At 41.3% G+C, this 24,167-nt stretch overlaps 1 protein-coding gene across 5 annotated transcripts in view; it reads right to left on the bottom strand.

Moving 5' to 3' along the window:
- bmpr1bb (bone morphogenetic protein receptor, type IBb) overlaps positions 1–24,167 on the bottom strand; it is a 116,891-nt gene that overhangs the window by 54,918 nt on the left and 37,806 nt on the right. For 3 of the 5 annotated variants that reach the window (XM_081354049.1, XM_081354050.1, XM_081354052.1), the window contains one exon: positions 9,706–9,785. The exons of the other annotated variants lie outside the window; for them this stretch is intronic. The gene's annotated coding sequence lies outside the window, so the exon portion shown is untranslated. The remainder of the gene's footprint in view (positions 1–9,705; positions 9,786–24,167) is intronic. 5 annotated transcript variants of the gene reach the window in all.

The following is a 24,167-nucleotide window of genomic DNA, read 5'->3' as shown; positions in this document are numbered from 1 at the left end:
CCTAATAAAGCAGATTAAAACTGAACCTGAGACGCAGAGAGGGTTTTTATAGGGTTTCTGAGACTGTGTGATGGTTTTAGCTTGTTTTCTGCACACTGACTATCCCGAAAAACAGACAGACGCTTGTTTGCGACTCCAGTAAAACAGTATTACAGACAGAATCACTGGAGCGCTGGACTGACCAACACCCAGAGCTGCGGGTTAACGCTCTGATGATGGGAAACACAAACAAAGACTCTATTCTGGACACACCACACACTAAATCCATGTTCACAGAGGTAGATTCAGTCGATTACTGATGAATTACTGAAAACATGAAGCCACAGCATCAACAGAGCTGTTCGTTCGCATACATTCATTTGTGCAATAATTCAGGGCTCAATTATTACACTTATACCACAGTTACCGACAACACCAACATTTCAAGACTTTATCTACACAAAGCAAATGCATTTATAATGATATTTGTTATATTCTAATAATAAAGTTTTTTTTATGGTTTTAGTTAACTATAATAACCCTGGTGCAGACATCCACTGTACTGTATGCGCATTACTGTACATGTGATTTCAGTCAAAGGCTGTTCTGTGATCATCTCCAGCCCGTCACAGATGTTGCACATGGATCTTAACATGAACTGAACCCACAGCATTCCTTTAGCATTTACTTCCCATTATTAATGTGCGAAAACACGCGGCCAACCTGCCAAACTCACAGGAGCGTTTAATGAAGGGTTTTTTGGTAAGTGTCTGAGCACAATGGAACCCGAAGGCTCTAATTAAGACAGTCCAACAAAGCCGAACCGACACCAGGGGTCACGACCCCGACCCATAAACCCTCACTGACCCCCACACCTGCCTGATTACATTAGACTCTGTGTATGTGTGTGTGTGTGTGTGTGTGTGTGTGTGTGTGTGTGTGTGTTTCAGATGCACAGAGCCTCGGCATCACTCTTACAGTGATCTACTCTACTCTACTCTACTGTAATCCACTCTACTCTACTCTACTATATTCTACTCTTCTCTATTCCACTCTACTCTAATCTACTGTAATCCACTCTACTCTACTCTATTCCACTCTACTCTATTCTTCTCTATTCCACTCTACTCTATTCTTCTCTATTCCACTCTACTCTAATACACTCTACTCTTCTCTATTCCACTTTACTCTACTCTAATCTACTGTAATCCACTGTAATCCACTCTACTCTATTCCACTCTACTCTACTCTAATCTACTCTATTCCACTCTACTCTACTCCAATCCACTCTACTCTAATCTACTCTATTCCACTCTACTCTACTCTACTCTATTCCACTCTACTCTACTCTAATCTACTCTATTCCACTCTACTCTACTCTAATCCACTCTACTCTAATCTACTCTATTCCACTCTACTCTAATCCACTCTACTCTATTCCACTCTACTCTAATCCACTCTACTCTTCTCTATTCCACTCTACTCTACTCTAATCTACTGTAATCCACTCTACTCTACTCTATTCCACTCTACTCTACTCTATTCCACTCTACTCTACTCTAATCCACTCTATTCCACTCTACTCTACTCTAATCCACTCTACTCTAATCTACTCTATTCCACTCTACTCTAATCTACTGTAATCCACTCTACTCTACTGTAATCCACTCTACTCTACTCTACTATATTCTACTCTTCTCTATTCCACTCTACTCTAATCTACTGTAATCCACTCTACTCTACTCTATTCCACTCTACTCTATTCTTCTCTATTCCACTCTACTCTATTCTTCTCTATTCCACTCTACTCTAATACACTCTACTCTTCTCTATTCCACTTTACTCTACTCTAATCTACTGTAATCCACTGTAATCCACTCTACTCTATTCCACTCTACTCTACTCTAATCTACTCTATTCCACTCTACTCTACTCCAATCCACTCTACTCTAATCTACTCTATTCCACTCTACTCTACTCTACTCTATTCCAGTGGTTCTCAAACTTTTTTGGTCGCGCCCCCCTTTAAACCTTTAAAGAAATCTGGGCCCCCCCTCCCCAAAAAAATTAATTATATATATATAATTATATATAGGGCTGTCAATCTTCCTCTATAATAGGCTACTATTCGAATTCCATTCCTTATTGTAAATAATATTCGAATATTAAATGCTCAAATTCATCCTATTATTAATATTTACGACATTACACAGTCTTATGGATCGCAAATGCGTTATATTGATCGGTCTCATATCTTGAGATAAACCGTCAGTTTGTCTGTTATTGCCTTTTGGCGGACAGCTGGTATCAGAACAAGCCCCGTGATGAGGAGAGGCAGAACATAAGTAATTCTTGCCTGTTTTAGCGACGGTTCAAAAAAAAAAAAACTTATATTTTTCTCTCCGTTTTGGCCTTCCGTCCACAATGAGATGGCGTTTTTATTAATGAAAACGCACTCCAAAGTGGATACATTTGAAAACGCCGTTTTCACGTTGTAGTGTGGAATGTGAATCAAATTGTTGATCTCCGTTTCCGTGGAGACATTCCTCTCCGTGATTTTTGACAGTTATGATGATACAGCGTGGATAACGTGTTATGATTCAAAAACTTTGTTTATCAGACGAAACAAAAGCATTTAATATAAGCGGAACGTTTTTTTTTTACAATGAAATATGTGCAATGATAAACTTACAAGTGATTTAGGAAATTATTGAAGGCCTGCTTTATTTCTCCTTGAAAAATAAAAAATTACAAAATAAAATAAAAACGTGCAATGCAAACAGGAATAGTTTTAATTTGTCATGTCATTGAATCAACAGTAAGAGAGAATAATAAACCAGAACTTTAACTTTTAATTCATAATTAAAAGTTAATATAGCAGCTTTGGAGAGTGCCTCATGAGCTCAGCGTCTGGTTGGTCTTCTCACCAGAGCGCGCACGTCCGCTGAAGAGTTTTTTTTCTTTGGCGAGCAACTTCTAGGTTGGGCTTGTTCCAACGGTCTGAAGAAGAACGATTCAGTGTAATTGCCGTTCGTTGCCGATTTATAAAAGAATAGCGCTATCACTACCGCTTTCACGCACTTGAACGCCGTAGTAACGTAACGGCTGTATTTTTTTTATTTATTTTTTGCAGATCTCCCGCGCCCCCCCTGCAGTAACCTTGCGCCCCCCCTGGGGGGCGCGCCCCACACTTTGAGAACCACTGCTCTATTCCACTCTACTCTACTCTAATCTACTCTATTCCACTCTACTCTACTCTAATCCACTCTACTCTAATCTACTCTATTCCACTCTACTCTAATCCACTCTACTCTATTCCACTCTACTCTAATCCACTCTACTCTTCTCTATTCCACTCTACTCTACTCTAATCTACTGTAATCCACTCTACTCTACTCTATTCCACTCTACTCTACTCTATTCCACTCTACTCTACTCTAATCCACTCTATTCCACTCTACTCTACTCTAATCCACTCTACTCTAATCTACTCTATTCCACTCTACTCTAATCTACTGTAATCCACTCTACTCTACTGTAATCCACTCTACTCTACTCTACTATATTCTACTCTACTCTATTCCACTCTACTCTACTCTAATCCACTCTATTCCACTCTACTCTACTCTAATCCACTCTACTCTAATCTACTCTATTCCACTCTACTCTAATCTACTGTAATCCACTCTACTCTACTGTAATCCACTCTACTCTACTCTACTATATTCTACTCTACTCTATTCCACTCTACTCTACTCTAATCTACTCTATTCCACTCTACTCTACTCCAATCCACTCTACTCTATTCCACTCTACTCTACTCTACTCTATTCCACTCTACTCTACTCTAATCTACTCTATTCCACTCTACTCTACTCTAATCCACTCTACTCTAATCTACTCTATTCCACTCTACTCTAATCCACTCTACTCTATTCCACTCTACTCTAATCCACTCTACTCTTCTCTATTCCACTCTACTCTACTCTAATCTACTGTAATCCACTCTACTCTATTCCACTCTACTCTACTCTATTCCACTCTACTCTACTCTAATCCACTCTATTCCACTCTACTCTACTCTAATCCACTCTATTCTAATCTACTCTATTCCACTCTACTCTAATCTACTGTAATCCACTCTACTCTACTGTAATCCACTCTACTCTACTCTACTATATTCTACTCTACTCTATTCCACTCTACTCTACTCTAATCCACTCTATTCCACTCTACTCTACTCTAATCCACTCTACTCTAATCTACTCTATTCCACTCTACTCTAATCTACTGTAATCCACTCTACTCTACTATATTCCACTCTACTCTACTCTTCTCTATTCCACTCTACTCTACTCTACTGTAATCCACTCTACTCTACTATATTCCACTCTACTCTATTCTTCTCTATTCCACTCTACTCTACTCTAATCTATTCTATTCCACTCTACTCTTCTCTATTCCACTCTACTCTACTCCACTCTGCTCTTCTCTATTCCACTCTACCCTACTCTAATCTACTCTATTGTACTCTATTCTAATCTAATCTACTCTAATCCATTCTACTCTAATCCACTCTATTCCACTCTAATCCACTCTAATCTACTGTACTCTAATCTAATCTACTCTACTCTACTCTAATCTACTCCATTCCACTCTACTCTACTCTACTTTACTCTACTCTATTCGTTAACTAAACCTAAAACCATGAAAACATTTGCATTATGTTAACTGGCATAAAAAAATCAAATATGAAAAACAAACTTTAAAATTATTTTATTTATAATAATATTTTAATTAGTTGGCAAAGCAACATTTCTCATTTTCATTTAGTTTAACTTGATGTACAATTTTTTTAAAAACTTTTGATTCATCAAAGAATCCTGAAAAAAGTATCACAGGTTATAAAAAAAAAAAAAAAAAAAAAAAAAAACACTGAGTGAGCAGCACAACTTTCTCCAACATTGATAATAAATCTACATATTAGAATGATTTCTGAAGGATCATGAAGACTGGAGTAATGGCTGATAAAAAAAATTCACCTTTGCATCACAGAAATAAATTATATTTTAAAGTATATATTAAAATGGACAATCATTATTTTAAATTGTAATAATATTTTTCTGTATTTTTGATCACATAAATGCAGACTTGATGAGCATAAGAGACTTCTTTCAAAAACATAAAAAATAGTAATGTTTCCAAACTTTTGACAGGTACTGTATGCATGTATATATACACACACACACACACACACACACAATGTCAAGAGTATATATATATATATTTTTATGTTATTTATAAATTTGTTATAAAACTAATGATAATAATGTGCTGGCGACAGATGCACGGTGGTGAAGGTCTGGCTCAGGGTTTGGGTGATTATAGATAAAAGGACGAGGTCAAGAGTTCATGCACCAGTGTTCATATTCACACTGTAGAGACAAAGCGATTACACAGCGCTGCGCTAACGAGGCTCTGAGCAACCGGTGGCGCCACCTGACTCCACTCGCCAATTAAAATCCCACAAACCACGCCGGCCCACGCCAGAACACACGCAAATATCAAAGAAACCCAGAAGAAAGTGCACAAAGAAAGAAGAAACAAAGAGCAGCGAAACAAGCCAGGCTTTAGGATCAGACAAACAAAAACTGATCTTCTCACAGGCGTTTTGAAGTCTCTCATACAGGCTGTGATTGTGTGTGAGGACGGCCAGAGGACATTCACACAACACACAATAAAACACACTGACCACCAGTCAAAGGTCAAGTGTGTCGGTTCTGTCACTGCTACCAAACAAAATCAATACATAGTGTCAGAGGTTACACTCAAACAAACAGATCATGGCTAATGTATCATAGTTAAATCTGCATATATGACAAGATGCAAATATGTTTAAAAAAATACAGATATAACTGTAATATATATAGTCTTTCTTGTCCACCAAAGTGAAAAATTGCCCTGATGTATAATTATGTACAATTATTAATAATAATATATTGATAATATGTAATTGATATTACACTTTTTTTTAATTATTATTATTCATATATATTTTTTTATTATTATTATTTATTTATATAATTATTTTATTTAAATTATATATATTTATGTTGTTTAATATAGGCCAACATTTCTCTTATTTGTTTCCCCTTATTTAGGATTTCATGATCCTTTAATTTATAGATATGACCAGTGAATTGGTTTGAATACTGTTTTAACAGCAGATCAGACTGGCAGTAGGAGAGGGCAGTTTATAAAGGAGATCAGGAGTGATTATTAGAGAAATAAAAGGCTAGATAAGCTAGAAGTCATTTCTCTACCTTTAAATTCTAAAGAACGTCAGCAGCAGCACAGCTTTATAAAATGCACACTGTGACATCACTGTGACATCACTTAGAATGTTTAGACAGTAACTACCAAGCGGCAACCTCCCTGTCTCTCTCTTGAAACCAGGGGCGGCGCTAGGGCTGGGCTAAGGGGGCTTAAGCCCCGAATGTTTTTAGTAAAGCCCCGAATATTTTGTTAAATTGTCTTTCTCATAGAGCAAAACAATTAATCAGAAAAACAAATGTGAATAAGATTACAGCGGCCGCGATTACCTAATCATGAACAGTGCATATTACAGTTTTATTTATATTTTCCCTTTGCATTAAAGGTACTTACGACGTGCTTTTGCAGCGTTGAGCATTGTAGCCAATCACAGACATGTCTGTTGAACACATCGGCCAATCAGAGGCGTTTAAATGAGTCGCTGTGCTGAAGATGTGTTTTGCGCGAGCTCACCGAGTTCACGTTCGCAAACCTGTCATTATTATTGTCAATAAATTTAAGATGCAAATAAGAGATTCATTTGATATTCTTGATGCTGCTCTGATGCACTACATTACGCAACGCTCTGTTTGTTGTTAGGAAGACTAAAAGTTCAGTGCTCTAGCTCATCAATGTCAAAAAAAATGATTAAAGAAGTGAACGAATGCCTGGTAAAATGTAAGTAGAATTTTTTTTTATATTTGACTGTTTTACAATAGAAATGTTCAACTACCGACAGTATTCGGTGACGCAAACTACTCAACTTTTTTTTATAAAATTTTGCCTTTTTGAATTGAAAATATGCTATAGGCCTAATTTCCTTGATTCATTTAGAGAGAATGCATGTATAATTAAAAATAAAATATTATTTGCAAATAGTTACAATTGTTTCAGTAATACAACAAGCCTTTCTTTTTCTTTATTCCCTTAAATCGCTTTTTATAATTAATTAATTCATTTAAATAAAACAATACCCAATTTTAGTTTGGGCTGAAGCCCCGAATATCCAATGACCTTAGAACTGCCCCTGCTTGAAACCAACACGGAAGTGGATTAAACGGCAATTCATCGAATGGCCACTTGAGTCTGGCTGCAGAAGTGAGTCAAATCTGGATCTCCCCCATGTTAAAATGCCCAACTTTACAGCAGAAAAACACATGTTTACATCCTGGAGCAAAAAGTGGCTTTGGTCTATACAGCTAATTTTGCCCTTCATGACGACTGTGAGGGGGGTGAAATTTTTTATAACTCATCCGTTTAAATTATATTAAGCCTTAAAGTTCTGCATAATTAAGGGCGTGTCCACTTTAGAGTGACGGGTGGATTCCCGCTGCTGTGGTCATTAGTCATCATTAGCCGTTTGTCTGCTGTCTGTTAGCCGTCACCTTACCTCAGTTCATTGTCTGACTGTAAAAATAAATAAATTCGGGAGTGATGCGCTGCCAAGATGGCGACGGTCGGCCATGCCCACTTTAGGCTTCAAAAACGGTCTTCAGAAACCTAGAGGTGACGTCACGGACACTACGTCCATATTTTTTAACAGTCTATGGCAACTACTCAGTTTGTTTGTTTGCAAGATTTGTTCTGCTTGACAAAGGTATTCATTCTGCACGTTTTACTCTGCTCGATTGTATATTCTGTTAGATATAATAGTCTGATATTTTCAATCTGCAAGATTGTGTAAGTTTGCACGGTTGTCTAGAAGATTCACTGCCTCTGAAGAGGGTCGCACACTGGACGCGCAGCGCCATGTCTTTAAAATTCACATTATTCTCTATGAGTGTACACACACTGGCGGCGTCTTTCGCCGTCTGTCCGCGGCGCCCAGCTATGGCTCAGGACCTTGTTCAAAATTCTGCCGTGCCACAGAGCGCCATTTACATAGTTTTACATTAATTTGTCCGGTGTGCGACCCCCTTGAGACTGCCACTGCCTCTGAGACTTCCACTACAAATGAGACTGCCTCTGAGACTGACACTGCATCTGAGACTCCCACTGCCTCTGAGACTGACACTGCATCTGACACTGTAAGTGCCACTCAGACTGACACTGCCTCCTGAGACTGCCTCTACAACTGAGACTGCCATCACATCTGAGACAGCCAGTGCCACTCAGACTGACAGTAAACTGAGACTGCCACTGCATCTGACACTGTAAATGCCACTCAGACTGACACTGGCTCTGAGACTCCCACTGCATCTGACACTGCCAGTGCCACTCAGACTGAAAGTAATACCGAGACTGCCACTGCATCTGAGACTACTACTGCCTCTGAGAGTTCCACTACATCTGAGATTCCCACTGCACCTGATATTCCCACTGCCTCTGAGACTTCCACTGCACCTGATATTCCCACTGCCTCTGAGATTCCCACTGCCTCTGAGATTCCCACTGCACCTGATATTCCCACTGCCTCTGAGACTTCCACTGCACCTGATATTCCCACTGCCTCTGAGACTTCCACTGCACCTGATATTCCCACTGCCTCTGAGACTTCCACTGCACCTGATATTCCCACTGCCTCTGAGGCTGTCACTGCTTCTCAACTGCTACTGGATCTGATACAGTTTTTGCCTCTCAGACATCCACTATCTCTGAGACTGCCACTCCCTGAAGACTTGAACCCCTTTTAACATAGGCTACGTCTCATTCTTTATACAGTGAAATAAAAAATAAATACCTTTTTACTCTTGGATTTCTTTCCTGTTCTCTGTACTTTTCTTTAGGGAAGTAAATGCATGCCACTGCGACGTGCACGGTAGGAGCCACAATAAATGCAATACACTAGAATTGCTTTTCATGTCTGAAATCATTCCACAGACCAAATAAATAGCATTACAACAGTTTGACAATTTACACCTCTCAAGTGTTGTGGAATCATTTTGGAGAATGAGGAATGAAATGTTTTCTTTAAAGGAGTGGCAAAGGTGATGTTATAAGAAGATGAAAATATTTTGATAATTCTTTAATTAGTTTAATTTAGTAACTGTCTTTGCTTTGGAAGAATGTATTTACGTTGCCATAAAGAAATGATGCAATGATCTGCACAATATATATAGACTATATACATTTATATTACTTTTTATATCATATTTTGTTTTTGTATTTCATATTATTATTTTACTATGTACACATTTTATTTTTATAATTTTATTATTTTTATAATACATTATTATTCTATTGTGTATAAATACAAGTATAAATATATGCATATTTCTATGTATATTTTTCATGTACTGTATACATTTCATTATATAAAGGAGTCACAGGGAACAAAGCGTCTCTCGGGTTTCTCAGACAGGCGGATATTTCTGTGACAAAGATCCTGTGACCTATTTATCACAGTCCTCACAGCAGATTTACGGCGCACGAGTCGGATATACGGGCGTCTCTCTACACTGGAGAAACTCTCACCTGTGTGTGTCTGTCTGAGGACGTGTCGAGCCGCTCAGAGCGTCACAGTCTGATCATCTGACCTTTCACCCGTCACACACCTGACAGAAAAAGAGAGACTCATTTCAGAAGGATCACGTGACTCTGAATGGGTGAATGACTCTATTTATGATGTCAAATAAACTCATTAGTCCTTAAAAAGAAGAGTGTTTATTTGAAATAGAAATATTCTGTAACATTACAAATGTTACAATCAGGGTTTGAAATTAACACCCGCCAACCCGCCAAATGCAGTAAAAAATCAACTGGGGCGGGTAACGGTGTCAAATCACTAGCCAATTTGGCATGTTACTTTATTTTGGGGATATTTAATTTTTATTTTATCAATCAATAAATTCCACTAGAAACAAACCTTGTTGTATTATTTGAATTTAATACTGTGAAGCTGCTTTGATACAATCTGTATTGTGAAAAGCGCTATACAAATATACTTGACTTGACTTTATTATGTTTACTCACTTCGTGGAAGTTCGTGGAAGACAAATCTTCACTGATTTAATGCAAATACTCAACTCGTGAGTCATCATGATATATTAAATACAGCAAATTGTGCAGAATCTGCTCATATCTGGCTTACTTGAACATGACCATCACTACACAACAAATAACAGCGCGCTTGAAAAAAAGCATTTGGTTAACAAAAAGACATTGTTATTTTCCAGCATCCTACATTTTTTGATGTTCTTTGTACTGTATTGATCTGTCATTTTTGGTGAAAAGGATGTGGATGAAAGAAGGGATGAATGTATGGAATGCAAATTTTATATACTGTATGTATATATATATATAGAGAGAGTGGAATATATATATGTAATTTTATTTATTTTTTGGCTAGTAGAATGGCCGGTAACTTAAACATTTTGTAGCCAAAATGGCCAGTGAGTGAAAAAGTACATTTCAAACCCTGGTTACAATGTAACATTACTCTCACTTTTGATCAATTTAATGCGTCCATGTGTTACTTTCTAATCACTGAACCTGTGAATCCGTGAAATAATGAATCAAAGCTAGTGCCTCACATCTGGATTCAAATTACAGTCGATCAGTGCAATGATCTCCGACGTCACAGGACGACTCCTCTGACGTTTGTTTTCCACTTTCGCAATGTTTCAGTGAATGTTCCCTCACAATCCTCATCAAAAACACAAGATTGAATGAGTTTGTGAGGGACAGTAGGGATGAACCAGCACGCCAACAAACTAACAACTCAATTACCAACATTACGTCTCTAAACCTTATCAGATCACAGCGTGACGGAGGACGAGACCATACATACACCACCGGTCAAAAGTTTGGCATCAAACGGATAGAAATTAATACTTTTATTCATCAAGGACGCATTCAACTGTAAAGACATTTATAATGTTACAAAAGATTCTATTTCAAATAAACTCTCTTTTAGAACTTTCACTTCATCAAAGAATCCTGGAAAATAAAGTGTTCAGGGTTTCCACAAATATATGAAACTGTTTTCAACACTGATAATAATGAGAAATGTTTCTTGATCATTAAATCATCATATTAGAGTGATTTCTGAAGGATCATGTGACTCTGAAGACTGGAGTAAATTCAGCTTTGATCACAGGAATAAATTACACTTTACTAGATATTCACAGCTGTTCTACATTCTAATATTTAACTATTTTTACTGTATTTTTGATCAAATAAATACACCCGTGGTGAGCAGAAGAGACTTTTAAAAGCATTAAAAACTCTTTCAGACCCCAAACATTATTTACATTTTTGAATATCCTGTTTTATCAAGAAATATTACAGAAGCAAAATGTGTTCCTGTTTCACGTTGACTTTAAATAAAATGTTTTATTTGCTGCTAGAAACATGAGAATCCCGTTCTCTGTGGATTAACAGCATATTTTTCTGTTATTTGCACTTTTCCACGTTGGCGTGCGCGTGTCAGATGGACTCTGATCGATCTCTCGCTGGCTCTCCTCATCCAGAGCCTGTGTTTTCCTCAGCTAATGTATCATAACCTCACTGCAGTCAATAAACGCTGGAAACGCAATCCATCTCTGAAATATCACTCCATTCACTTACTGTAAAGCTGAATATTTGTGCCTACAGACGAGTGGAAACAAGAGGCATGAGTCTCTCTGTGAAGCGTTCGCGTCAGTCTGTTACTCACTGTTGTGGCAAACGTGAAATTAATTGTAATAATCTTTTTCTGTACTTTCGATCAAATAAATGCGGGCTTGATGCGCATAAGGGACTTCTTAATGTGTGTGCAAATTTATGACCAGTAGGACTGTACTATTATACTACTGCTGCAAAATTATCAAAAATTTAAATATATTAAAGTCACCATTTCGAGTGTTGTTGTCAGCCTACACTTCACATGAGCCTGTAGGCCTGAGCTTTATTAACAAACTATGATAGTTTCATCAAATGGTAAACTGTGGCTAAATACAACTGACTTGAATAGTATACTTACTATTAATGCTACTTTTGGTGCAGGTTTTGTGCAATTAACATCCATTAGTTCAACGACGCAGATTCAGATCGCTTCATAAACGTAAATTCGTCTGTCCATGTAATTTTCATAATATTTATTTATAAATGATCGGAAAATTACCGCTCCACTTCACATTGTCCAATGACATTTGAACTTGTGCCAGATGATGATTGGTCGGTGTATTATACATGACAAACAGGCTTCAATGAATTATGTAATATTTTCAAATAAGTGATGTATGAATTTTGAATTGAAAAAAAAAAAAGTTAAAAAATTGTTTGGTTTTTTGTTCCTGCCGTCGAGCCATATACTCACTGAAAGAACCATATTTGGCTGGAGAGCATCGGTTCCTGAGCAGACTGTGAGATATCTACGTTTACACTAGTGCATTTTCATTTTAAAACGTATAACTTTTGCTACGGATGTGCCTGTCGTCCACACACACACACACACACACACACACACTCTCTTTCTCTCTCTTTGTCTCACACACACACACACACACACACACACACACACACACACACACACACACACACTCTTTCTCTCTCCTCATCACACACAAACACACACGTGACCCCTGTGACCTGTTTCTCCGAGCACAGGCTGGTTAAATTAGCAGCACCTGATCCGTAACCGTGTCCGTCACAGAACGCTCTCATTCACGGCAGGTTCCTCGTCACATGGTCATCATTAGGGTCAGTGGCACACACACACACACACACACACACACACACACACACACACACACACGCACACGCCTCTTCCCGATCGGCATACGCAGAAACCTCCCGGTGTAATTTTCCATGCACTCTTGCACACAGTGAAGGTGTGTGTGTTAATGCAGCTCAACTCCTGAGAGACAGCAGAACATCAGATCAACACATCCAGTCCATTACAGACCAGAACTACAGAACCAGCCTGTTACCAACAGCAGTCCAGAACACTACACTACACACTATACTAGGCCTATACACTACACACTACACAACCTGTAGTGTGTACAGCACAGTCGTCCTCTGTATGCAAACCCTGAATGATTTACCACATCTGCTCTAATATGCAGGACACGACAGAGTATCCCACAATGCAATGTGCTCAACTTCACCTTCCATTTCCAGCATGACAGATGCACTTTTAGTTAAATTAAGTGCAAAAAAACACAACTTAAACAAATCACCAAAGTCTTTTATTTTAATGCAAAGCTGTTTTTACACCGATGTTCATTTAATAGAAATCATCTGATATTTTACTTTGCATCCAAAATGCTCTAAATACTAAATATCAAATAGAAAAATTGTCAAATGAGATGAAGCACCTTCTGTCTGAAAATCACTGGGTATTCAGAAAATAGGCATTTACCATGAGTAAATAATATATATAAGCTATTTAGTACATTTAATTTAACTATAATTTATATATATATATAAACTAATACTATATTTTTAATTTTCTAACTATTTTTATATATTTTATTATAAATAATTTTTAACATATAAACTGTAATACTAAACTAAAACTATATATTTAATATATAAAGTATTATTATATATTTTATTGTAAATTATTTTTAACAAACTATTCTTGTGTATATTTTATTCATTATTATTATATAAACGTTTACAAAATGATTAATAAACTCGTACACATTTTATTATAAAATGTAATACATAAACTTAAAATATAATATTTAAGCATTTAATATATTTTTCACTCTCAACCAATAATGAGAAAATTATTTTACAAGATCAAATATACAACTATATTACAAATGCAAAATACCTTTGTGAGTTGATAACTGGATGTCACTCGTGATATTAAATATGCTGCATGATAAAGTCATGATATAGTTGTGTGACATCTTGCTGGAGATGTTTAGCAGGAGTTTTGAAAATATGAATGCATAATGTTTCACTAGTCAAAAGAATAGTAGTACACACAGTACGATCATGATGTTCCCTCAATGACAAGGTGGTGCGTGTTTTATACTATTTTATACTAAGTCATGAAATTGTGGTAAAGCAGCATCTGAGAGGATGAGCGTATGAGTTTATGATTATTATAATTATTACAGAATTATCAGGCCTGAACACAACGCTGCCAGTGAAACTGATACAGGATTACAGCTGACAGTGGAGGATTGGCTCTTATCTGATGAAGAGCTCCTCGATGTCACACTGAAGCGCGCTGGTGCTGTCGGAGGAGCAGAGGTCATGTGATCGAGTGTTTTAACCACAGAATCATCATCACGTCGCCCAGAAGAACATCATTACACCATCTAGCAGGATTACAGCCACTATCACTAACCACTAATGACATCAGCGACACAAAACACACTGATATTAGTGGAAGACTGAAGACATTATGATTTATGATTGAACATATGGCACATATGAAATGGCACACATATGGCACATCATTTACTTATAAATACTTAACATTATCTCGTGTTAAACCATATGACTCTGTATATATATTGACTAAAATGTTTATTTACTTATGAATATAAACATATTAATACATATTAATTGCAATAAATGATTTATATTTATAACTAGATACATACATATATATTTTTTATTAAATAATATATAATATATATAACATTTTTATATATCTTCATTTCTTATATAAGTATATAAATATATTATAAACAAATGTTTGTAAAATAATAAACTCATTTGATTAAAAAATAATCAAATCATTTTTATATATCTTCATTCTTATATTTATATTATATATAATACTATATAAATATTTAATATAGAAAATATAATATATATATCTACAGTGCCCTCCACAATTAATGGCACCCCTGGTAAATATGATCAAAACTGGCTGTAAAAAATAAATCTGCATCGTTTATCCTTTTGATCTTTCATTAAAAAAAATTGCAAAATTCTAACCTTTCATTAAAGTAAAAGAATTGAATGTGGGGGGAAATCACATTATGAAATAAATGTTTTTCTCCAAAACACGCTGGCCACAATTATTGAAACCCTTTTATTAAATACCTTTTGCAATCTCCTTTTGACAAGATACCAGCTCTGAGTCTTCTCCTATAATGCCTGATGAGTTTGGAGAACACCTGACCAGAGATCAGAGACCATTCCTCCATACAGAATCTCTCCAGATCCTTCAGATTCCCAGATCCATGTTGGTGCTTCTTCTCTTCAGTTCACTCCACTCATCAGGTCAGGGGACTGGGACGCTCATGGCAGAAGCTTCATTTTGTGCTCCGTAACAAATTATTGTTTTGATTTTGATGTTTGTTTTGGATCGTTGTCCTGATGGAAGATCCAACCATGGCCCATTATAAGATTTCTAGCAGAAGGCATCAGGTTTTGATTTTTTATCTGTTGATATTTGATAGAATCATCGATGCCATGTATCTGAACAAGAAGTCCAGGACCTCCAGCAGAAAAATATGCCCACTACATTAAAGATCCAACGGTATATTAAATTGTACACATGGGGTACTTTTTATCCTTGTGTTCACCAAACCCATCTAGTGTGTTTGCTGGCAAAAAGCTCTTTTTTTAGTCTCATCTGACCATAGAACCCTGTGCCGTTTGAAGATCCAGTCATGTCTGACAATTAAATTTGCTGGAGTTTGTTTCTGGAGGAGCGAGGAGCATTTTTCTTGAAACCCTCCCAAACAACATGTGGGGATGTAGGTTTTTTTTTTTTTGTCAATTCTCCATCTGTGATCCTTGGAGAGTCTTTGGCCACTCAAACTTTCCTCCTCACCATCCATTAAGACAGTATAGACACACGTCCTCTTCCTGGCAGATTCGTAACATCTTTAGTTGATTGGAACTTCTTAATTATTGCCCTGATGGTCAAAATGGGGATTTTCAATTCTTTAGCTATTGTCTTACAGCCACTTTCTATTTTGTGACGCTCAACAATCTTTTGCTGCACATCAGAACTATATTCTGTGGTTTTACTCATTGTGATGGATGATTCAGGGGATTTGGCCTTTGTGTACTGTTTCCTCATATTTAAACTCCTGTGAAACACGAAGTCATAGCTGGACAGTTTCATGTTCCTAGTCACCCTGGTGTACTAAAAAAGGTAAATATTAATGGGAATATACTTCAGAGATATTTTACTCGTAAAAAATTCTAGGGGTGCCAATAATTGTGGCCAATGTGTTTTGGAGAAAAACATTTATTTCATAATGAGATTTTCCCCCACTTTCAATTCTTTTACTTCAATGAAAGGTTAGAATTTTGCAAATTTTTTGAATGAAAGATCAAAAGGATAAACGATGCAGATTTATTTTTTACAGCCAGTTTTGATCATATTTACCAGGGGTGCCATTAATTGTGGAGGGCACTGTATACACACACACACACACACTGATAGATCAATAAACAGCTAAATAAATTTATATATATATATATATATTATTTGATATTTACATGAGCAAATAATGACGACATTAATTTTATAGTGAACTTTCCCTTTAACACTCTTATAAATGTTCATATCTAAACATTGTAATCTGTGTCAGATCTTCAGTGCTATATGGGGCTAAAGTGTCCTGGGTCATAAATGTGTTATTATTACGTGAACGCATCGGTATGCAGCATCTTTTATTCCCGAGTGAAGTTTGCTCTATTAATAACTCACGCATGAACACAATGATCATAAACAGTTGTTGTTGTTGTTGGAAGAACACCTTCGTCTGACATCAAACCTGCAACTATGAAGTCGAGTGTGGATTTAGGAATGCAGTGCGTACGTGATAAATCCTACGTTTTATGCATTAGCCAGGATGGGTGGCATATGGACAGTTGCATATTTTGCGGGGGATTTGAGGCTGGTATGATGGGGCGGGTGTGCTGGAACTAATCGAGAACACATGAGAGCGAGCAGGACCAGTCGCGACCCCCTTCATCATCACACACTACACCCCATCAACATGTCCCTTCAGGGCCTCCGTAGGACAGTTCAACAAAACTGACAATCTATCATCATTTACCACAGGCCTCTAAATGCATGCGACTCACAAAAGAAGAGATGACGTTCTTCTATACAATGAAACTAAATAGAAACAGACATTGTTGTGCAACAACAACAACAAAAATCATAAAAGCATAATAACAATATTCCATATTCATCTTGTGCACTATATATTCCAACTATATTCCTTCTGAAATCATATGATGATTTTAAGTGATTGTGAGGAACAGACTGAAAGTGAAAAATCTTGCCCTCCACCGAGACTCTCGTTACATTTGCATATTTAAATTTACTATACTCCAAATGTGAATGTGAATTTATACTTGATTTAAATATGTAATGAATTAATAAATATGTTTATTTAAAATTTGCATACATAAATGTACTACTTTGCAGTTCATCATGTGACTATGCTTAATTTAAATATGTAAAAAAATTATATTTAAATTTGTATATATACATTTACTACTTTGCAGGTCATCATGTGATTCTATACCTAATTTAAATATGTAATAAATTGATATTTAAATGTGCATATTTAAATTTGCTAAGTAAATATAATTATATGAAACTGGAAACGATGTCATTCATTTCCAGTTATTTTTGGCAAGCTAAAAAAGTCTGTAATGCTGCTTGATATTGCAAACTGGTATTTGATATAATTTTATTTTAAAGGTATAGCGGAGGATCTTTCCGAATTTTAGATAAGACCGCCCTCTCCACTTTTTGAAAAGTTTGATTGATTCACCAGAATGATTGACAATTAGGAGAACCAATAGTTTAGGTGATCCACCCGGAAGTAAAAAATCCTCCGCTATACCTTTAATATATTAATTATTTTATATACATTTCACATTTGTCTGCTACATTTCATAGGGCCTTATAACTGTAAAAATTTTAATAAATTATTAAGTTGTTTTATGTAAGTTGTGTGTGTTATGTAAGTAAGTTTTATGAATCAAATTGATTAGACATGGTTTTTGATTATTAAAATGTAATTACACCATTAAATCAGAATCCAGAATAGAATAACATGTAGTGCAAAAAGTTTCACCATTTACTATACTTCTGTTCTTCCAGTTACAAATATACAATTAAAAACATTACGTAAAATAATTTTGTTCAATGCACAGGAAATATTTGCACTTATTTTTCAAGAATAAGTCCAAAAACAAAGACCAAAACCCACACACATCTCTTTCTGTGTTTCAGAGGAGAAAGAAAGTCACAGTGAGTAAAGTTTCATGCTGTAATAGTGAAGATCATATAAAGTGTGCGAGCTCATTCTAGGTAAAGCTCTGCAGGAGCATGAGCGTCTGGAGCTCCGGTTCTCGTCTGCGTTCCCTAGAGGAAACTAAAACTCATTTCTGAACATATACTGCGCAATTAATATGTTTAGGGTTCGACAGCCAGCGTCAGGCTGAAGGAAACAATAGAACGTGTGTTTAAGACCGCAAAAGTTTCCATGCACGCATCCAGTTTCTCTGTCAGAACAATAAAACCAGCATAAAGAGCAAGAGAATGTGATTCAGCGACAGCAGACTCTTCCCTGACTGAGAACACAACAAGAGGCAATATTCTCTCTCTCACACACACACACACACACACATATATATATAACGTTCAGCATGTTTGTGTGTGTGTGTGTGTGTGTGTGTGAGTGCGTGTGTATGAGTGTGTGAGTGTGTGTGAATGAGTGTGTGCGAGTGTGTGTGTGCGTGTATGTGTATGTGTATGCGCGCGCATGTGTGTGTGTAAGCCGAGATTGCAGAAGAACCGCACAGCTGCTGGGAGTTTGGCTGCATCTGCCACAACTGTGATTTCATGGAACAAAGCAGGAATGCCATCAAACTGTCAGGCCTCACAAACACAAACACACACACACACGTCTGTCTCCACCTATTTTAGCCTTCGCTCTGACGTTCGGCTGCGTCTCAAACACTCATAACTATCTCAGCAGCCACATTTATTTCTATATACAGTACAGATTGTTTCAAAGCAGCTTCACAGTAATAAACACAGAAATAACAGAGTCAAAGTTCAAATACGAGACATCCAAATTCAGCTCTACTGAAGACAACTGTCATTATTCAGATCAATTCAGTAATGTTTTGTTCTCATCCGATTGTGTCAGTGCTGATAATTCTATAATATTAGTGTATATTACATTATGAAAGAGAAGTTGCGATTCTTCTCTATTGTGTCATATGTCCGAGTGAAACGCTTCTGGAAAAAGAACAAATGTGGGCGGGGCTTGATTGAGTGTCCCGAACACACAGGTGATGAGAGTCCCGTGTCCCGAACACACAAGTGATGAGAGTCCCGTGTCCCGAACACACAGGAGCTGAGAGTCCCGTGTCCCGAACACACAGGTGATGAGAGTCCCGTGTCCCGAACACACAGGAGCTGAGAGTCCCGTGTCCCGAACACACAGGTGAGGAGAGTCCCGTGTCCCGAACACACAGGTGATTAGAGTCCCGTGTCCCGAACACACAGGAGCTGAGAGTCCCGTGTCCCGAACACACAGGAGCTGAGAGTCCCGTGTCCCGAACACACAGGAGCTGAGAGTCCCGTGTCCCGAACACACAGGAGCTGAGAGTCCCGTGTCCCGAACACACAGGAGCTGAGAGTCCCGTGTCCCGAACACACAGGTGAGGAGAGTCCCGTGTCCCGAACACACAGGTGATGAGAGTCCCGTGTCCCGAACACACAGGAGCTGAGAGTCCCGTGTCCCGAACACACAGGTGATGAGAGTCCCGTGTCCCGAACACACAGGAGCTGAGAGTCCCGTGTCCCGAACACACAGGTGATGAGAGTCCCGTGTCCCGAACACACAGGTGATGAGAGTCCCGTGTCCCGAACACACAGGTGAGGAGAGTCCCGTGTCCCGAACACACAGGAGCTGAGAGTCCCGTGTCCCGAACACACAGGTGCTGAGAGTCCCGTGTCCCGAACACACAGGAGCTGAGAGTCCCGTGTCCCGAACACACAGGTGATGAGAGTCCCGTGTCCCGAACACACAGGAGCTGAGAGTCCCGTGTCCCGAACACACAGGAGCTGAGAGTCCCGTGTCCCGAACACACAGGAGCTGAGAGTCCCGTGTCCCGAACACACAGGAGCTGAGAGTCCCGTGTCCCGAACACACAGGTGATGAGAGTCCCGTGTCCCGAACACACAGGAGCTGAGAGTCCCGTGTCCCGAACACACAGGTGAGGAGAGTCCCGTGTCCCGAACACACAGGAGCTGAGAGTCCCGTGTCCCGAACACACAGGTGCTGAGAGTCCCGTGTCCCGAACACACAGGTGCTGAGAGTCCCGTGTCCCGAACACACAGGTGATGAGAGTCCCGTGTCCCGAACACACAGGAGCTGAGAGTCCCGTGTCCCGAACACACAGGAGCTGAGAGTCCCGTGTCCCGAACACACAGGAGCTGAGAGTCCCGTGTCCCGAACACACAGGTGAGGAGAGTCCCGTGTCCCGAACACACAGGAGCTGAGAGTCCCGCGTCCCGAACACACAGGTGATGAGAGTCCCGTGTCCCGAACACACAGGTGATGAGAGTCCCGTGTCCCGAACACACAGGTGAGGAGAGTCCCGTGTCCCGAACACACAGGAGCTGAGAGTCCCGTGTCCCGAACACACAGGTGCTGAGAGTCCCGTGTCCCGAACACACAGGTGCTGAGAGTCCCGTGTCCCGAACACACAGGTGATGAGAGTCCCGTGTCCCGAACACACAGGAGCTGAGAGTCCCGTGTCCCGAACACACAGGTGATGAGAGTCCCGCGTCCCCGAACACACAGGAGCTGAGAGTCCCGTGTCCCGAACACACAGGTGCTGAGAGTCCCGTGTCCCGAACACACAGGTGCTGAGAGTCCCGTGTCCCGAACACACAGGTGCTGAGAGTCCCGTGTCCCGAACACACAGGAGCTGAGAGTCCCGTGTCCCGAACACACAGGAGCTGAGAGTCCCGTGTCCCGAACACACAGGTGATGAGAGTCCCGTGTCCCGAACACACAGGAGCTGGGAGTCCCGTGTCCCGAACACACAGGTGCTGAGAGTCCCGTGTCCCGAACACACAGGTGCTGAGAGTCCCGTGTCCCGAACACACAGGTGCTGAGAGTCCCGTGTCCCGAACACACAGGAGCTGAGAGTCCCGTGTCCCGAACACACAGGCGATGAGAGTCCCGTGTCCCGAACACACAGAAGCTGAGAGTCCCGTGTCCCGAACACACAGGTGATGAGAGTCCCGTGTCCCGAACACACAGAAGCTGAGAGTCCCGTGTCCCGAACACACAGGCGCTGAGAGTCCCGTGTCCCGAACACACAGGAGCTGAGAGTCCCGTGTCCCGAACACACAGGAGCTGAGAGTCCCGTGTCCCGAACACACAGGCGCTGAGAGTCCCGTGTCCCGAACACACAGGAGCTGAGAGTCCCGTGTCCCGAACACACAGGTGATGAGAGTCCCGTGTCCCGAACACACAGAAGCTGAGAGTCCCGTGTCCCGAACACACAGGCGCTGAGAGTCCCGTGTCCCGAACACACAGAAGCTGAGAGTCCCGTGTCCCGAACACACAGGTGATGAGAGTCCCGTGTCCCGAACACACAGAAGCTGAGAGTCCCGTGTCCCGAACACACAGGCGCTGAGAGTCCCGTGTCCCGAACACACAGGTGCTGAGAGTCCCGTGTCCCGAACACACAGGAGCTGAGAGTCCCGTGTCCCGAACACACAGGTGATGAGAGTCCCGTGTCCCGAACACACAGGAGCTGAGAGTCCCGTGTCCCGAACACACAGGAGCTGAGAGTCCCGTGTCCCGAACACACAGGTGATGAGAGTCCCGTGTCCCGAACACACAGGTGATGAGAGTCCCGTGTCCCGAACACACAGGAGCTGAGAGTCCCATGTCCCGAACACACAGGTGCTGAGAGTCCAGTGTCCCGAACACACAGGAGCTGAGAGTCCCGTGTCCCGAACACACAGGTGATGAGAGTCCCGTGTCCCGAACACACAGGAGCTGAGAGTCCCGTGTCCCGAACACACAGGAGCTGAGAGTCCCGTGTCCCGAACACACAGGTGATGAGAGTCCCGTGTCCCGAACACACAGGAGCTGAGAGTCCCGTGTCCCGAACACACAGGAGCTGAGAGTCCCGTGTCCCGAACACACAGGTGATGAGAGTCCCGTGTCCCGAACACACAGGAGCTGAGAGTCCCGTGTCCCGAACACACAGGTGCTGAGAGTCCCGTGTCCCGAACACACAGGTGCTGAGAGTACCGTGTCCCGAACACACAGGAGCTGAGAGTCCCGTGTCCCGAACACACAGGTGATGAGAGTCCCGTGTCCCGAACACACAGGTGATGAGAGTACCGTGTCCCGAACACACAGGAGCTGAGAGTCCCGTGTCCCGAACACACAGGAGCTGAGAGTCCCGTGTCCCGAACACACAGGAGCTGAGAGTCCCGTGTCCCGAACACACAGGTGCTGAGAGTCCCGCGTCCCGAACACACAGGTGATGAGAGTCCCGCGTCCCGAACACACAGGAGCTGAGAGTCCCGCGTCCCGAACACACAGGAGCTGAGAGTCCCGCGTCCCGAACACACAGGTGATGAGAGTCCCGCGTCCCGAACACACAGGTGCTGAGAGTCCCGTGTCCCAAACACACAGGAGCTGAGAGTCCCGTGTCCCGAACACACAGGAGCTGAGAGTCCCGTGTCCCGAACACACAGGAGCTGAGAGTCCCGTGTCCCGAACACACAGGAGCTGAGAGTCCCGTGTCCCGAACACACAGGAGCTGAGAGTCCCGTGTCCCGAACACACAGGAGCTGAGAGTCCCGTGTCCCGAACACACAGGTGCTGAGAGTCCCGTGTCCCGAACACACAGGTGATGAGAGTCCCGTGTCCCGAACACACAGGAGCTGAGAGTCCCGCGTCCCGAACACACAGGAGCTGAGAGTCCCGCGTCCCGAACACACAGGTGATGAGAGTCCCGTGTCCCGAACACACAGGAGCTTAGAGTCCCGTGTCCCGAACACACAGGTGATGAGAGTCCCGTGTCCCGAACACACAGGTGATGAGAGTCCCGTGTCCCGAACACACAGGAGCTGAGAGTCCCGTGTCCCGAACACACAGGAGCTGAGAGTCCCGTGTCCCGAACACACAGGAGCTGAGAGTCCCGTGTCCCGAACACACAGGAGCTGAGAGTCCCGCGTCCCGAACACACAGGAGCTGAGAGTCCCGTGTCCCGAACACACAGGTGCTGAGAGTCCCGTGTCCCGAACACACAGGTGCTGAGAGTCCCGTGTCCCGAACACACAGGAGCTGAGAGTCCCGTGTCCCGAACACACAGGAGCTGAGAGTCCCGTGTCCCGAACACACAGGAGCTGAGAGTCCCGTGTCCCGAACACACAGGTGCTGAGAGTCCCGTGTCCCGAACACACAGGTGCTGAGAGTCCCGTGTCCCGAACACACAGGTGATGAGAGTCCCGTGTCCCGAACACACAGGAGCTGAGAGTCCCGTGTCCCGAACACACAGGTGCTGAGAGTCCCGTGTCCCGAACACACAGGTGCTGACAGGTGCTGAGAGTCCCGTGTCCCGAACGCACAGGTGATGAGAGTCCCGTGTCCCGAACACACAGGAGCTGAGAGTCCCGTGTCCCGAACACACAGGAGCTGAGAGTCCCGCGTCCCGAACACACAGGAGCTGAGAGTCCCGCGTCCCGAACACACAGGAGCTGAGAGTCCCGTGTCCCGAACACACAGGCGCTGAGAGTCCCGTGTCCCGAACACACAGGAGCTGAGAGTCCCGTGTCCCGAACACACAGGAGCTGAGAGTCCCGTGTCCCGAACACACAGGAGCTGAGAGTACCGTGTCCCGAACACACAGGTGATGAGAGTCCCGTGTCCCGAACACACAGGTGCTGAGAGTCCCGTGTCCCGAACACACAGGCGATGAGAGTCCCGTGTCCCGAACACACAGGCGATGAGAGT

The sequence above is a fragment of the Scardinius erythrophthalmus genome, assembly GCF_964197995.2.
Source record: "Scardinius erythrophthalmus genome assembly, chromosome: 23".
In the NCBI taxonomy this organism is placed as follows: Eukaryota; Metazoa; Chordata; class Actinopteri; order Cypriniformes; family Leuciscidae; genus Scardinius; species Scardinius erythrophthalmus.
Note: the sequence above shows the minus strand (reverse complement) of the source record. Positions and strands in the feature narration are given on the sequence as shown.